Raw genomic sequence first — 13,738 nt, forward strand, 5'->3', positions numbered from 1 at the left:
TTGCTGTAATTTGTTTTTATGAGGCAGCATGAAGGGCTGCACAAACTGTATGGTCTATATGACTTTCGTTTGTTGGTCATATTGAATTTTGTGCAAGTAAAGCATTTGTACCATCTTTGTGTATCTGGTAAATAGCTCTATCTTCATATGAGGCTGAATGGTTAATACAAAAAATGACTGGTGTTTAAAGCCACTATAATCAATGTTTTTACAATAACAATGGATCACATGACTTGTATTAAAAGGTGTGGCTGGTGGTGAGAAATCACAAGGAATTATTATTTCACTCTTCAGTTCTCAACAGAGCGTTTGATTGTCTTTCAGTTCATTGTTTTGGTTTTCTGGCCTCAACTTTACTGTTTCAATTCAGATTCACTGCTCTCATCAGTACTGTTTCCAGGAAACTGCGGGCTATTTTCAACAAAGCTACTCTAAACAACCACTGTATGCTACCTAACCAGCACAAGACGGTAGACATACAAAGTTAGCGACTAGCATACTGGAGCATTTGGCAACTATAGAGATCAGCAGATATTTCCCTCAGGAGTTGATAGAGAACAAACCAGAGCTTAAAACAAGAGTGAATATTGGACCTGCATTCAACAGGTGGCCAGAAACACAAATGAATACTAATGTCACTCTGCATCTGCTTGATGTCTAAATTAGCAATTACTAATTTGCTAATTTATGCTAATGCTAATTTACACAGTAATGTAATGCAGGTTTAAAGCTGCATTGATTAATTTTTGGACACTTTAAAACACACTTTTTGAAAACACATCTTTGACATATTATCACCTTTTAGGGTGTTATGATGAACATCTTAGCAAACAACTGCCTAATTACATTCAGCTGACAGAAAAATGTGTATTTGGAGTCATAAAAACCAAAGTGTTTTATAGAGCTGAGAGACAGTGGGTGATATTTCTTTGTGGGTTCATCACCAACAGTGACGCTTCTCATGCTACGAATATAATTTGATCTATTGTAAAAATGAAAATATTCGTGCAGCTTTAACATCTACATGCATTCCTCTATATATAACTCAGTTGTTTGTGATGTCAGTGAGATCACCACCTCTTCTTGCTTTAGCCGTGTCTGAGACTTGTCAATCACCTCACAGATAGCAGAGCTGACAGCTGACACTCTTCATTCCAGTTTAACTTCATACCCAAAATGGCTCGTAGGATTAAAAAGAAAAAAAAAAAAAAGTTGTTGAGGACCGCAGCCTCTTGAGAAGAAACTAACTCTCCACTCCTATTGAAGAGGAGGAAAACACAGTGTTTACTTAAGCAGATCAATGCAGTGGAGTAATTGTATTGGCTGTTCATGGTGTTGAAACTGAAGTGCTGGATTTTCACAGGAACTGCTGCGGTTGCTCCTGCTGGGAAACGGGGCCAAGATATTTCAGTATACTTGCTTCACTGGCTGTTCCCAAACTCTACAAGCAGACATCTGGGCATGTGATGCATGAACATCGCTTCTCTTTTCATTGTCTCTTTTTATTCTTTGTCACTGATTTAGAGACAGCATGAGCTCATTGGTGTTTTCGTTGCTGTTTGCTGTGACAATACATTCTGTGTTGACAAAACAACTTTTTCTATTTCTATTTCCATTCCTACTTTCCCAGCGGGGATCATTAAAGTTTCTACTGATCTCATTTTTAAGCATATAAAAGGGTCACTAGAAAAATCTATTTCTGTTTTGTGCTCTTAGTAAAGCATTTAAAGTTTTTTTTATTCCAATATTTATTTATTAAAATATTGCAGTTGTCTTGAAGTAGGTGGAACGTTTTTATCTGAACAGCCTTGTTGTCTCCTCGGCTCTTTTATCACTCGACAGCTGTCACTCCCTTCTCGGTGGATGATTTGATTCATGTCTTCTGTCTTCTTCGCACCAAACAGACAAAAGCCTGAGGACTGTTTTTACACTGATGTGTGTCTTCAGCTAAAGCACGAGCCCTAAAATGGGTCGTTGGCCTGTTTCTGTTGGGTCTCCATATGACAAGAGCGTTAATGTATTTTAATGAGCTTGAGTCCCAAGACAACAACACAATTATTCACTTTCACTCGTAGGCTTAAAAGATTAAAATGTTGTTTTGTTTTCGTGATATTGGAGGACGACGATGTCTGAGCTCTTCTTATTTGTCCAATAATAATAATTTAGGTTCAACGACTGTGACAGAAAAAGGCTTAGAGGACACTGCGTTTCATAAAGGAACATGAAAGTGACAACAAAGGTGCAAGGAAAGAAATGCACTTTTAGTTATTAGCTAGTTTCCTACCATGAGTAGATCCAAGCAAGCACCTGCTCCTTCATTCAGGACCGTGATAGAAATGGGAGAAAGTGTCAGACTGAGTATCTAAAATGGTGTCTTTAAGCTGCGTCTGTGCTGACAGCAGAAGTGATGAGGCTGGATCATGAGGGGTTTTACGCTGGGTGGTTTTCTGACTGACGGGTGTAATAAATCATAACAACAACAATGTCTGTCTGGAATACTGACGGGATATCGCTTAAATGCTTAACCTCCAGCTCAAAACACTGCATTACCCCGTCTTTGGATATCACTGAGATGATAATGTTGACAGGGTGGCAGGTGATTACCTTTTTACTTGAAAATGTTATAAAAAAAAAAAGAAAGAAGCTAAATCTCACCTGTCTACTTTCTTTATCCACTTTTAATGTTCAGGGATGAAGGGCAGAGATTATTACAGCATGTGTTGAGCAAAAGTACATCTTTGGCAGGTTGCCAGTGCTTCCTGAACAGCATCATTAACTCCTACAGGATATTTAGAGGTTTCAGTCCACTTGACCTGTCTGTCTTTGGACTGTTGGAATAAAAGACTACAACATCCAGAGGAGAAACCCAGCATGTTCACTGAGCCACCGAGGCCACGATATAATCTGTACCATGCTAACACTACCAACAGCATTGTCCACTGTTCAGATTATATGCTCACATTAAGTTTTGTGAAACGTTCCACCACAATGAACTGCATTACACATACAGTATGTGTCCCTGTGTCCCTTTATATGATAGTAGCACAAACTGAAGATACTTTCTCAAATGCACATTAATTAATTTTGGTCACTTCAGCACAGAAAAACATCAAAACATGCAGAAAAAACCACTTATCCTGAGAGTTGTTTTGGTTAATGAGTTGTCCTTCTCGTTGCCTGACAAGTGTAAGTCCAACATTCATTCTTTTTTTTTTTTTTTTTTTTTTAGCTCTACTTTGTTCTCCACCAGCTCCTGATAGAAATCTCTGGATCTTAAGCTCACTAGACCTTTTTCACCAGCTAACTCTAGTTGCTAATTTTGTCTGTCTGCTGTTTGGTGCTGAGCAGGTAGCATATAGTCAGTTTATCAGAGGTTGTTTGCTGTTGCAACACCATTTAAAACATACCATATGGTTTGTATGCTGGTATTTCAGATTACCAAAAACCTAGAAAATATACTGCATGTTACCGAGTCCAATGTTCCCATTTTCTTTCTGAATAGATGCTCAGTAAATCCAATTTTTTGCCTCATAAGAATTTTTGTGTTTTATCTATTTACAAGGCATATTAGCCCTTTTCTATTTAACTCACTTCATGCATGGAGCATTCATTTGCATTTTAAGACACTTTGCTTGCTTCATGAAATTTCAGGAAGCTCCTGGAGACACATCCTCTGAGTTTTTGTGAAAAGAGGCTTTGTAGTGCAGGTACAAAATGCACAGTAGCTGTGACTCATCAAGTCTTTCAATTTTATTTGACACTTAGGCAGTTACTCAGCTGGTTTTCCATAAGTCTATTGTATTGTAAGAAGGAGCAGAGATTAGACTCGCTGGCAAAAATGTTGATCCTCTTGTGAACAAAACTGCCACTTTTCTGCCAAGGATGGAAATGTTTGACACAGTCTTGCATCATGATGTGAGCATTATATAAAACACTTGAAACTCAGCTTGTTCTTGTGACAAGCTTGTATTCACTTCACAGTATGATGCATTTTAACTAGGGGTGGGAATCTTTGAAAATCTCTGAGTGATGACGTAGAAGCTTCACAATATCCTTCATGTTTGTCTCACAAACTGTAATTATTTAGTCATTAAATCAATGCTTGCAGCCGCTGCCTGTTTTGAAGATGAACTACATGATAACTCTAGGGTGTGTGTGTGTGCTGTAGATGGTCTGGCTGCTGCACTGCCCTCACAGCTGAGTTCCACCTTTTTTGTTCTGTCAACATCACGTTATTAACTAACATTCAGACATTTTTGACATTTGTGAATCAGTGCAGAATCGTCCGCATCACGATGCGTCTAAGAATCATTTTTTCCTCCCACCCCTAATTTGAACTCTCCACTTATTATGTAAGGAGTACATATTGCAGTTTATTGTCATATTTTGTCATATGGACAGGTTATAAAGGTCTAAATACAGTTCCACGACGGAGGAAATCTCTCACTTTGACCAGCAGTTTTCATAAAGCTCTATTAAACTATCTTTGGTTTATATCTGGAAATGCTCTTAGATCTTCATCGTCTTCCGCCTGGACCACTTCTCTGCTTTGTTGATTCCTTAATCGTCGGTTTATTTGTTTCTTCATGCTTCATTCGGTCGTCTTCGCCTGCTCGACTCCAATTCCATGGTCACTCCTCACCTAAAACAGGGATGCAGCTCAAAAAGCCTGCATGCACTGCACACACACACATTCCTGGGGCTGTATGAAAGCTGACGTTTCCAACATAGTGCATTTTTAACTTGATTAATACAGTTAATTATGTACCAGCAGCGATTTTTCATGCTTTTCTGAAAGTATTTACTTCATTTCTAGATTTTTGTGGCTCTTCCTTATACAACCAGATCACATCCCAGGGCCCAAACCTCAGGAGAGCAGATTGGAGAGAATACTGAGGGGAAAAATTACACCATTGAAGGATGATTTTCAAGCAGGCCTATTATTTTGTCACTATCATGAATTAAATATTTTGTTTTAGCTGGTGCTCATTATGCACTGCTCATTCGAGATAAAAATTACTGCTGGCTATATGAAAGTTTAAATTAGTTCATCTAGCTAATTGCTGTATGATTGATTATATAATTACAGAGTATTTGTTCCCTGGCTGTTATAGTCATAGTTCTGCTAGTAATTCCCTAACTGTGGTGATGCAGTTTCACAGATGTCGATCTTTGGAGGCTAATGTGTGTATATGTATGTATAAGTGTGTGTGTGTGTGTGTGTGTGTGTGTTGTAGGGTGCATGGCCTGTGTGTTGCAGGGTTGTATTTTCTCTCCAGCCTTTATATTTCCTGATGTTTGTTCTGCTCCTGTGAGATTACGCAATGCAGAGAGATGCTCCAGTTTCTCTCTGTGGCCTCGAATTCAGCAAACAGCCAACGCTTGACAAATACTCGCCCGCTCACTCTAAAAAAAAAAAAAAAAAAAGACAAGAAAAAAAGATGGATCTAGATCAGACGCATCAATTTTTAAGCACCCTCTCATTAGTAAAACATGAAAAATAAGACCATTGTAGATACGTCACATGAAGTTTCTACTGATATTCCTTGTAGTCGGCGCTGCAGTTTGAGAGAAGCACGTTATCATAACCATAGATCCTGCTGAAAGTGATGTTTGCAGCACAGATTTTCATTTGAATTCCTACTATTTAAATCATAATATGAAATAAGCTCCAGAATAATTGACAAAAATCCAGCTTCCTGTCTCTGGCTAAACCTGAAGCATATTTATAGTTTAACTACTGACTTTAAGTGCTTTGATAAACCTCTAGATGTTTTTAGCACGTGAAATACTTCCTCTTAATTCAGAATGACAGCCAGAAATGCATCAGGTGAAATGTTCCAGTTCTCGTATACAGCATGTTACACACCCTGCTCATTGCTCAGACAAAAATGAAAGAGTTGTGTTTTTGTCTGAGCAGACATTTGTGGCTGAAACACAACACAGACTGCAAGTCAAAGCACTTAACCATCACTGAATTTTATTAAAATTTCAAAAACAGCAAAGAAAGAAGCAAATAAGACATGGCTCTATATTTAACAGCTGCAAAAATCTGTGTGAGGTGCCAACTATGCATGTTTTGATTTTTTTTTTTTTTTGGTAACACTAACAGGTACACAAAATATTGAATATTTACCAAGAAATGATTAAGGAACAAATCTGGAACTTGCTGATAATTGATGAAGCTCTAATAAGTTGTTCCTGAATAACTCAGAAACATGGAATTTAACAATGATGAGAACAGACTGTGAGATGAGACATTATGTAAGGAAGTGAATCTACATTTAGACCATTTTTTCTTCATTTCAAAAGTGAATCAGTGATGGTTGATGCACTTGTGATCTTTTGTTCGTTGATCATGTTTTTCAGCCGCATATGTCGGCATGTAAGGTCAAGTACATACAGTCAATCTCGTTAAATCTCAGACTCTCCACATTGAAAATTTACATAACACTTTACTTTAAGTCTCCCTATTTAGCATTTATAAGCGATATATAAAAAGTTAATAAACGGTTTACAACACACTAATGTAGTATGAGAATTTATTGTTGTATTTGTCAACTATAACTCCTCCTGTGGGCATTTATATTTGGACGCTGCTGTAAACAGATAATGATAATATATTAAAACACAGTTGTAATATTATAATATACACTTAAAATGTCCTTATATCTGCTACATTATAGTGTGTTATAAACCTTTATTAAATGTTTATATACCATTTATAAATGATAAATAGGACATAAAGTAAAGTGTTACCAAAACTTCTTCTCATGTCTGTTGGTGATGCATCCTTCTGCCAAATGACAGTAGTATTTGCTTCCCTATCACACTTTGGAGTCAGTTTCATAAAGAAAGAAGCTGTTTTTTTACAAGAATGATGTGGGTTTATCATATAGACACGTGGTCCTTCCCTCATCTACAGTATGTATGTGTGTGTTATTTAGAAGGTTGAAGAAAGAAAACTTGCTGTCAGTGGATTGTTTGGGGTTTAGCTTCTGTATGTGTTAAAAAGCAGATAGCTCAAATGGCCTGAGATGTTCTCAGTTAGTTTTGTTGTTGGTGATGGTCAGATGAAAAAAAATATGATCTGGAGATAGTTGAAGCAACAATTCTCAAAGTGATGTTGGGAAATCTAGAGTTACTTTAAACTACAGTTAAAAATGCAGCCTGCCGCTCAACCTAACAGCTCTGCTTCACTTTGAACATGTCACCCTATTCTTTGAAATATTTCTGGCTGTGTCTGGAAATGCACTTGTCAGTGTTCAAACTTCACCATCAGACACTGCAGATGCTCTGTGGCATCACTGCATCACAGCGACTGCAGTCGTCCACATATGAACATCCTGATGTTCCGTATAGCCGCTGGAGCAACTTTTATGAGACAAATTAATCCTCTCTGAGATCCTGCAGAGATATTTTTTCCTTATTTGTGTGCAAGTGTTTTCATGAGAGAGTGATTAAGCAAACGCTATCTGTATCTAGTTTGCCTCTGCAGCGGGATGGGGGGTGGGGGTGGGGTCTCTGACTGAAGGAGACAAAATGGTGATGAACAGCCCAGATGAGCAAGTAAGTGGATTATAAGATGGATCACCTCTCTGCAGCATGATGGGACTCTTTGGGCAAATATTGAGACTGTGTGTAAGGCACAGGTGGGGTGGGGGGCGTGTAAACACACACACACACACACACTCCCTGTGTATAGTACAGTGTGCTAATTGCTCTCATCTTACCTATCTACTGTAGCTATGGCAACACATCTTGATCGTTATAAAGGGGCTGTAAAACAATTTCATGAAACCTGCTGAGTGACCATATCAGTTTTTCAGAGTGTCACACACTCATCTTTTCGTGTTCTTTGCTGGTGTCTCTGTATGTTTGTCCTCGTCTCTATGACGACATACCTGACATGTACAATACATATACATACCCTGCATATGTATTATATTAAAAATGCTGAAAAACCTACTTTGCAAACAGATAATTTATGCTTGATCAAATCTACGCTATAATACACTTTTTATTGTGTATATTTGCACCATTTTCGTGCTTAGTGCAAAACTTTGTTGACGTTTCCTCAAATGCATTGTGAGTCATTTCTGCCCTTCTAACTAATTTTGTGTGTGATTAGCTGAACGATCTGGCCATTCAAGTGAACCCCTGCAGTATAATCGCCTATCGCTCAAATGAGTCACCCATAAACAGTAAGTGGCTGATAAAGTGGTGAAATGAAGCGCTCAGTTAACTACTGCTATGAAACAGCAGATTGATCAAGCTCCACCAGGGCTGTAGCTTCTCAGACAGAAGATGCCACTAATCTAAGTACTTGAACCTAAAGTCTTAAAAGCAATGATTCAAACATTCTTTCCACAAGATTTGCTAATAAAAAATGAGAGATAGTCCACACACTGAATACTGAAAACTCCCAAAACATTTAATGATGCAATGGTGACCTTCAAAGTCTTTTCTGCACACCGTCCACCTTCTGTTCTTGATTTTCTTCCTTTGAGCATCAGTGAGGTCGGGCACTGAGTTTGGGTGATGACGCCTGGCTCGCAGCCAATGTTCCTGTTCGTCCCAAAGGTGTTGGATGAGGTGGAGGTCAGGGCTCTGTGCTGGCCAGTCAAGATCTTCCACACAAAACACTTTCTTTATGGAGTTCACTTTGTGCATGCGGGTCTTATCATGAAACAGGAAAGCGTCTTCCTGTTGCCTCAGAGTTGAAGCACACCACTGTCTAAAATATAATCGTGTAAAAGATTTTCCTGTCGCCCAAACCTTAAAAAACAATGAAAGAAGGACCTTAAAGTTGACATATGCACATTCCCAGGTCTATATTTACGTTCTGGGGCTCTACTGGAATATCTTTGCATGATTTACTGTTCTCCTTATTTATCTTATAACGGTCTTTTACGCAGCCGCTCAGTTTAAGGCCCCTCCCGGTGAACCCACTCTGTTCTGATTGGCCAGCAGACTTCCAGGAGAGGCTTCGTCAAGAAACATCAGATTTTACTTCTTTTTCTCTGACTTTACTCATAATGGAAACCTCTCAATTACAACCAAGCCCGAATCCAATCTGAAATATGGGTGTGGACAGTGCTAACAGCCTTAGCAACAAAGGCTACGGAACGGACTGCCGTTTGTGGGCATGTGCAAACAATCTGACGTCATCACGAGGTGGATATAGAGGTACCTGTGTTAAGAGCATTTTTACATACATTTCCTTTGAGTTTTGGAATTTTGACCATTTTTAACACGGACATCCGACATTACAGTATGAAAACCACCTTTAACATTCACCATTCACTGCTGTGATTTAAATAACTGAACAGCAAAACACAACTTTTGCACATAAAGCATTTCAGCCACTTGCTGAGTTACTTCAGGCAATCCGCACTGGGAAAACCTCATAACTCTGGCTATTGATCTTTCTTAAGCTTTACTTGAAGGATTACATACTGCTCAGTCACGGTCAGGCTAAAAACAAGGCCATTTTTCTGAGTTCTTGAGAAGTTGGCAGCACATGTTTTCACTCGACAACAACAGTTTGTCGAAAAATCAGTTGTTGAGGTTCTTTTCATAACATTAGAAGTGGAGGATAAATCATCACATGGCTGCCTTTTTTTTCCTCAGAGAACCACTTTCCTCAATAATGTTCGCTGTTTATGATCACCACCCACTTATTTTGTAATATCAGGCTGATTTAAGCCCTCTGCAGGCTGCAATACAACTCAACTACTGTATAACCCCCTGGACAGAGCTGATATAACACAGATAGTGGGCAGTTTTATAATAACAATTATTAATCTGCATGGAGAAATTCTCTTTTTACTCTCTCAGAGGTCAGAGGGCAGCTTCAGATCTTTTGCACTGGTTTGGATTTACAGTAATTACTTGCTCAAGGGCACTTCTGCCAGTTTTCCTGCCTGTGCTTTTTTTTTTTTTTTTTTTTTTTTTAAAGGGCTCCTTTCATCACTAATTCTGCAGTCAAACTGACTTCAGTTCACTTTTTTAAACAATTAGGACAAATTCACTCACATCATGACAATATTAAGAGATTTTAAAGATAATATTCTTATGCAGATAAAATGTTAATTTATGGAGAATGTTTTACATGCCCTTAAGACAGAAAGGAGCAGAAGTTCAGCTGAGTTTTTGAGCAGGGCTTAATTTTTTTTATAACATGAGTGTATGAATTTTTTTTGTTTTTTCTCATTACAGAAGCTTCAGCTCAGTGACACAACATGTCACATCTGTTGGATGCGTCATCAGAATGTAAACCTTTCCTTTCCTTTCCTTTCCTTTCCTTTCCCTTCCTTTCAATGTGTCTCACCGTCAACATCTTTGTTAATTGTCAGACATGTCAGGTTGTCAGGCGTACAGTTAAACAGCTTGAAAAGACACCATTCAGTTTGTTTGGTTGATGTCAAGGTGCAGTGCACGCACAGCATTTTTCATTGCTTCACAACATGTTTGGCTGCAATAACTTCAAAAAGGGAACGTTATACTGTAACCATATGTTTCTTACCAGGCTTAGTCAGCCACTTCTTTCACTTACATTATTGATGTGCGGAGACCAGGATGTAATATAGTGGTCACGTGTTGTGTTTACACTGCTAAATTACATTATCCATTTGCCGGGGTTCATATTTAATTTACGATTCTCCAAATGAATAAACCTACACCCGAAGTTCTGCTCACTTTCTACATAATGGCTTTCTTTTGTGTCGTTCGTTCACCAGTCCAGTCCAATTAAAACACACTGTGCAGAAATGCATATGAATGTATTCACTTGCATAAATGTGTCTCCCTACCAGAGTTTGAAGAACACATCTGTGTGTGTGTGTGTGTGTGTGTGTGTGTGTGTGTGTGTGTGTGTGATATGGCAGGAGTAACAGACTCATCCCAGCCCCTCCACCAGGTTAAATTGATGATGCCAATAGTTTAAGTAGCGTTGCTGTTTCCCTCCATTCGGCTGTATTGATCCTCTCTCCTCAGGGCGCCCATCCCAAATTAGCAAATAGATCACAGCACCTTGTGAAGCAATTAATTTGGCCTCAGAGAATCTCTTTGTTCTGTTTGTTGGTCTATGTGGCAATATACTGTAGATAAAGAGACTAATATGGGTTATTATCAGCTGCTTAGAAGAAATTGATTCACATGCTTTGCCAGAGCCCAGGGCGTATAAGCTGTTTGGTGCTGGAGAGTAACGAGCAAAATCATGCAGGCCCAAATGCATGAATACTAATGATACCAAGCAACATAGCGAGCGCCATATACACTGAGTAGTAATGTCACCAACAAGTTAGAGATGAACGATGAACAAAATTAGTGAAATTACTAATGTTGTGAATCTTTTACCAACCAAAATAGCAGTTTTTACTAAATAGTCTGAATCTGATATAATTGAGATGAGAGTTTAACCTGATGTTCAACCAATCAGCAGTGCAGATGTTCAGCTTCAAGGGCTGCAACAAATGATTATTTGCATTATTTCCATTCCTTTAGATTCATCATTTAGTCAGAAAGTTGTACAAATTTCCATCAAAATCTTCCAAATTCAGGTGCTGGAACCAACTAATGTTTGGCATTTTTGCTTGAAAAATGACTGAAATGATTATCAGATCTGATAATACATTGGTCGTTTCTGTTAGTATTACCGGAATCTTTAAAGGATCACAGTGGTATTAATTCAGACAAACATATAAAAACTACAAGAAAGAAAGCACAGGAAATAAATATTATTTACTGCTGCATAAAAGAAATGGTTACATTTATAGTTATTGAGATAAATGTGACATTTTATTCCGATAGACTTTAGATTATATCACCAGCCGTCTATAAATCCTGATGTACCTGCTTTATTAGAGGACAATCTGTGCAGCATGGATGGAGGCTGTGAGGATGGAGGAGAAATCAAGAGTGACACATGAAAAAGGTCATGAGCTGGACTTAAATGTTTCCTGTAACCCAGACAAGCCAAACGTTGCTGTCTCCTAAAGGTTTAAGGTTAAAGTCAATCCCTGGTGCTGTTTGGGTGGAGATAAGAACAAGGGACTGACTGTGTGAGGACATCCGAGTGGCCTGCTGGGACTGCTGCGCTTCGGAGCAGAAAGAGAAAGTTTGATAGAAGCATCGCAAGTAAGAACCTGAGAGAGATTAGCACTAATGAGCTGTGACTCAGTCGTGGAGAGAACGGACTGTTAATGACGCTCTGTTATTCTGCTTCTCGTTCTTTCTCTCTCACTTTCACACACACACACACACATACATATGTACATTCACATGCTCATATACACATCCATATGCACCGGAGGATTAGGTATGAGCATCATTACCATCCCTCTGTTCACCCTCGCTCCAGCATGGCTTTTTGTTTTTCTCATGGTGTCATTAAAACTGTTATCTGAAAACATTTAAATCGGACAGCTGGAGCCACAGATACCTGAAGCTGTTTCAGTGAATTTGCCAAAAGAAAAAAAGAAACAGCCGGATTAGAGACGTTCTTAAGCCTAAGAAGGCTCTGAAAGCCATGCAAAAGTACAACACGGTGTTAGGCGGAAAGCTACGTAAAGCTCGGCTTTGTCCTCTTTCACCTTCAACATCCATAATGTTTTTCTCCAAATATGATCAATTATTGATGAGGGAAAACAGCATGAAGGAGACTGTCAGGGTGCATTTTTATCATTGCTGCATGATGGGGGGAAATCTTGTTTTGAAATGAAATGCGAGTGTGTGTGTGTGTGTGTACCGTCAAATTACAGTATATGTGTGTATGAGAGAGAGGGAGAAATGCAGCCCTGCAACTAGAGCCGGCCCTGACCAATGTGGTGCCATAGGCGAGGTTTTAGCTGGTGCTCCTTGCATCGTAGCCAGTTCCACCACCAGTGTTCATACACTCACACAGAAACTGCACAGCTTTATGTCTTTGAGATTTTCTTTATTTTTAGAAACAAAAACCCCTCCCACAAAATAAAAACAGTATTAAAGAACCTGATGCTGCATTGCTGGAAGATGCTGAGGTGGAGAAGGTGTCTGCAGGTGGCCCAGGATTTGCAGTGGTGGGATTAAAATATTTCAAAAGTGCATCTGAAGAGAGAAGAGGAGTATATGTGACCATTGGGTGTTACATTATATTCATAAAAAAGCTGCTGATGGTGAAATCCAGCCAATAACGGCACCCAATCCCCATTATAGCCGATAACAGTATAAACATAAACAGCAAGAGTAGACCGGGGGCAACTGTAACATCTCAAATTGCACCAATCAGAAACAAGACAGAACCATGAAACTCATGATGTACATGATCCCTCTCAGCCTGCCAAAAGATAAACTGATGTCTCGAACTATATCTAAATGTTGATAAAAGGAAACCCATTTTTTGTATGTGTGATGCTTCTTCTGTTGCTTATTCATTAATTGTTTTTATATTAGTATAATTATGATTTACTGTTTTAGTTTAACTGGAATGAATTGTTCAATGGATATTAAATTGTTTTAACTATATCTATATTCTCGAGAGTTTATTGTGGTCCTTGGTATTTATATGAAGGTATTATGTGTGTTGTTACAATCGCCCCTGCATGTGGGGGCAGATGTAACATTTGACTTCTGGTGTTTCAATCAATACTGTGGCTTTAACGTTGCTTGTAAAAACATTTGATGATTGTTAACAAGTAGAACACAGATACAAGTTTCCTACATACAAACTGCATCCAAATAGTTCAAAAGGTTTTTG

At 38.6% G+C, this 13,738-nt stretch overlaps 1 protein-coding gene across 1 annotated transcript in view; it reads left to right on the plus strand.

Annotated features, from left to right (window-relative positions):
* dner (delta/notch-like EGF repeat containing) overlaps positions 1-13,738 on the plus strand; it is a 76,968-nt gene that overhangs the window by 35,279 nt on the left and 27,951 nt on the right. The gene's annotated exons all lie outside the window — the stretch shown is intronic.

The sequence above is a fragment of the Thunnus albacares genome, chromosome 6 (assembly GCF_914725855.1).
Source record: "Thunnus albacares chromosome 6, fThuAlb1.1, whole genome shotgun sequence".
Taxonomy (NCBI): Eukaryota; Metazoa; Chordata; class Actinopteri; order Scombriformes; family Scombridae; genus Thunnus; species Thunnus albacares.